The sequence below is a fragment of the Pteropus alecto genome, unplaced genomic scaffold, assembly GCF_000325575.1.
Source record: "Pteropus alecto unplaced genomic scaffold, ASM32557v1 scaffold21, whole genome shotgun sequence".
In the NCBI taxonomy this organism is placed as follows: domain Eukaryota; kingdom Metazoa; phylum Chordata; class Mammalia; order Chiroptera; family Pteropodidae; genus Pteropus; species Pteropus alecto.
Window position 1 is genome coordinate 20,867,862 of NW_006436282.1, and position 4,832 is coordinate 20,872,693.

The window sequence follows — 4,832 nt, forward strand, 5'->3', positions numbered from 1 at the left end:
GTGTGACACAGTGGGATGTTGGAATCTGGTGGAGAAAGAAAATAAAGTGAAGGAAGATAGTAATGACACACCATTTTAACTTTAAAATGATCTGCAGAATAGAGTCTGCAGACAGATCCAGACTGCTTTCAACGTTCTTTCTTTCTTTGCACTGTTGAAATTCATACTGGAGAAGAAACATCAACTCATTCTGCAAGTTCCACTTATGGTACGGAGGAGGGAGGGCAAAGGAACCACTCCTCCAAGAGTGGCCTTCCAGGGCACGACTCACAGGGGGAAGGCACGGCCAAGAGAGGCTACAAACTGCCACACAGAGGAAGAAAGACGGGAGGAAAGGTTAGGAATGAGGAAGGATCTGATAGCAGGAAAGCTGGTTCGAATTAACGAGACAATGCAAGCCTTGACATTCTTGATGGATGTCGGTGGTTAAGTGCTAGCTAGACCTTCTGAGGTTACAACCTCCATTCAGACCTCAGCCCTGGATGGCAACCTGAAACCCAAGGCCATGGGCTGCGAGCATCTGTGAGCCCGGCTCGGATTAGTGCTCTGGCCCTGGGAGGCCCTTCCAGGCGGCTGCTCCCTCCCTCCCTACCAGCCCCCAGAAACCAGGTGTGCTTTGGGGGGGACGACAATACCAAATCATTAAGATAAAATGTTTCAGGCTGTGTCTAAGGCATACTCTTTTATGGCAAGAACAAAGGGTTAGTTGATGAGCTAATTGTTGGTAGGGGAAACTGCAGCATCTATTATTAAATGAACGCTTAGGATTTTTGTTTGTTTGTTTTTCAACAGCCCCATTATAATTTCAGTTCAGATACTCCGAAGCTCATGTTTCCTAATTTATTGTCGCTCGCTACAGTCCTCTGGGACACAGTAATTGAATTTTACTGGCGTCATTACCATATCCACAAACAAGTGAGTCTTCGGGAACTAAATCAGTCAAAGCGGCTCACTGGCCAGCAGGAGACGTGCCCAGCACCGATGAGCTCAGCACCGAGAGACGGGCATGTTCCCTGGCCAGGCGGACTGGCTGCTGTTGGGCGCAAACGAGGCTGCCTGTGGCTGGCTCCGCACATCTGCCAGAGCAGTACAAGCACAGGAGTCCTTGAAGAAGGAAAAAGAAAAATATGAGTCTCCTAAGAGATCCTCCCCTGAATAACCAGATTCTAATCTCATCGTAGTCAAAAATAGCTGAGCCTCTGAGAGACTGGAGCTGCATACTTGGTTGAGAACCAGGAAATGCCATAAGGAGATGTGGAAATTCCATCTGAAAAAAGAAAAGGGAAAGAAAAAGAAAAAGGCAGATTGACAGCCCACATCCTCTCCTTCTTATATCCAAAACAGGAAAATAAAAATTATAATTTTAGATGCATTTGGGGCCTACACGAACACAGAGAGATCATCTAAATGCAGCCTCCTCATTTTACAACGGAGGCTCGAATTCTTATCTCGATGTGCAATTAAGATTTTGTAAAAATCTACATCCTTCAAAGATTTCCCTCAAATGCCGAGGACAGCTGCCGGGAAGAAGGAGAGAAGTAAAAAGTGCCTAGTGATCAACTAACGCTTTTGAGCCCTTGAGCAGGTGGCTGAATTCTGAGCCTTAATTGTTTCATCTGGAAAATGGGAATAATAATATGATCGGCTTCTGTGAAGACCGAGATAATGCAGACACATAGCTAACAAAGCACCCAGCACCCCGTCTTAGCTCAATTTCATTCTACCTTGGCATTTGATAAAGAAATAAATCATTTATTTTGAAAATACTGTCCTATTAGGAAAATAAGTGGCCGAAACAATGGGACTCCTTTGAAGGAGCTGCTCCTTCCCAAATAGGTTCACCAGACTCGAGAACCCAGGAAGAGAGAAAGGCCTTCAGGGGAGCCCCCCCGCCCCCAACACACACACATGTCCGAAGGCATTAGGCCAAGGACTTTGGGTAACTTTTCGTGGGCAGCTAAAATCCACTCATCACTGAGCATTTACAAAAGCTTTGGGGTCTTAGGTCTTCTTTGACCCACAGATTATATTTCAACTAAGATACTGGCGGTGTCCAAAAGACGACTGACCGAATGGTTCAGGACACCTACTGTTTGCCCACAGGCTTCACCTGTTTCGCCTCCCTACTTTCTGTTCGAAAAAATCAAGTGCTCCACCACTTCTCCTGTTTTCATGTCCCTTCCCTGTTTCCTTTACCTAATAACCAGGAAAATACTCCCAACTGAATCAACCATCGACAGATTGAATTCTGTTATGGGCTGAATTGTGCTCCTCCCACCCCCCCCAAATTCAGATGTTGAAGTCTTAACCTTTGACACTTTGGAATGTGACATTATTTGGAAATAGGGTCATTACAGACGTAATTGCTGTTAAGAAGAGGTCGTAGTGAAGTGGGCTGGGCCCCTACTCCAATATGACTGGTATCCTTTCAAAAGGGGAAAAATTGGACAGAGACAGGCACACAGGCAGAACACCGGGAGAAGATGAAGGCAGATATTGGGCTGATGCATCCACAAGCCAAGAACAAAGATGTCAAAGATGGCCAGCAAAGCACTGGAAGCTAGCATAGATGCTAGCTGATCTCCTTCGCAGCCCTCAGAAGGAAGATGTCGTGATCTTAGACTTCCGGTCTCCAGAACCGTGGGACAATAAATTTGTGTTATTTAAAAAGCCACCCATTGTATGCTACTGTGTTACAGCAGCCCTAATAAACAAAAATGAATGGCAACCACTTCTTGCTGTAAATAGAGCCTCTTTTACCCCCTTGACCTTGTCCCAGGACTGCTGTGGACCGAGCACCCCGGCCCCTTTCATTGCGCCCCTTCCCCACAATGGCTTCCACGGGGTTCTGTTCCACCTATCATGTAAGCAGGCTTGGTGCTGTCTGTGAACTCAGGTCCCAGAGTTTGCCTCTAAACTCCAGGCCAGAAAGCAGTTAACACCATGCCGAGGGGTGGGGGGAGGGCGAGACAGCTAGCGCCAGCATCATCCAAGGTCACATCCCTCACCTCTGGCCTCCCTAATCAGATGGCAATCACAGCCCGGGAGATGATAACACAGATCGTCCAGATCTTGCAGCAGCCTTACTCGGCTCCCTTATAAGGAAAAACTATGCCCCTTGAAATCTCACAGACTGGAGTAGCTATGTGACTCTGAGCTTGCAGATGACAGACTGATGTCATCTTCTCTTTACGGTAAAAATAGAAAAAAGTTAAAAGAAGAAAGAAAATGTGAGAAACCCTGTCTCTTCACACCCACACACATACACAAACATGCACACCACACCTATACACACAAATTCTTTTCCACTGGATTGTGCCTCCTTTTATGGATGTGTACCCATGAGAATAGAGATATTGGTTCCTGTCCCCTGAGATAATGATGATAAATACACCAAGGCCAGCAGCTCCATCAGCCACTGAGCCTGCTCCCTCTGGCAACTGCAGATAATCATTTACCTGGTGGGACTACTCGCCTATACTTCAATCCATGCCTCAGAGTGTCGCTAAAATGTCCCTTATCACACTAAAACACTTGTCTTATTGTGTCTTTCTGGTGTAGAAAGAAATTCATAAGTCGTTATGCCTTGGATTTTTTTTTAAAGTCTCAGTCATGATTTCGTGGGAGAAGCAGTTACTAAAGAATGAGACTAGGCGGAAAATAAAATCATCAGTGTGTATACAACAGTTTTCTGTTCCATGTCCTGGAAAGCAAAAACTCAGGCTCCGATACATTCAAAAGATTGGTGATGAAAAAAATTCTTTCTACCGTAACTCCCTTTCTAAGAGAACTAATGCTTAAAATATTTTAAATTCTACTAGCATTTATTGAGAATCTGCTATGTGAAATGCACTATGCTAGAGGGTAGGAAGACCAACATAAGTAAGATATAATCCAAGATTTTTTTCTAAGCAACATGAAATAATACAGAAAGGGAAAAAATGTATGTTAAATTTCCCAAAAGTTTACTTTTTGAAAACTGTATTCCTATATTAAAAGTAGAAAAAGTAGAATCGTATTATACTCTCAAACAGACCATTTTACAGCAACCATCAATTTTCAACGATTGCTATATAAATGTATACTTGGGCAGAATTACAGCTATTCAGTGACCTGACCTAACACACAAGTGTATATCTCTATGTCAACAGTGTCTGGCATGTGTGTCTCAGTGAGGAAAGGTTGAACAGCTGCCCTGTGGCACACTCATCAACAAACAGGTAGCCAGGACTCTAAGCTGGCCAGGCCCTGCGGAGACACAAAGAGAAATACAAGATGGCATCCTTGTCCTAAGGAAGCGTCCAGACCGGTGGAAAGAACTAGCCCCCAGCACACAGCAGGGACCCATCCATGTCAAGACAGAATGAAGCATCTGTGGCTGTGAGGTAGACTACATGAATCTCATTAAATATTTAACGATGAATGACGTGTCACTGGATATTGCCCTTGACATGTTTCACAGATTAAGAAACATCGGCAGAAAATGAAGCCCAGACTCCTGAGAGGTGATTTTTAAAGTACCGTATCGGGGAAAAAGAGAAATGTTCATGCGAATCTTATGAACAAGCCCCTAATGCTTTACCAGTTGTCGTGTGTGCACACAAGGTGGCAGTGTCAGAATTGACAGCGAGGACTCTGGGGCCAGCCGGCCTGGCTTCCAGTCCAGACTCCATCGCCTCCCCCACTCAGGGAACCTGGTCAGAATACATCACTTCTCTGGGCCTCAGTTTCCCCATCTCTAAAGAGAGGATAAGAACAGCGCTGATCTCAGAGGGTTTCATTATGAGGACCAGATGAATTCATGAGGCGGAAGCTCTTAAAATAGTGCCTGG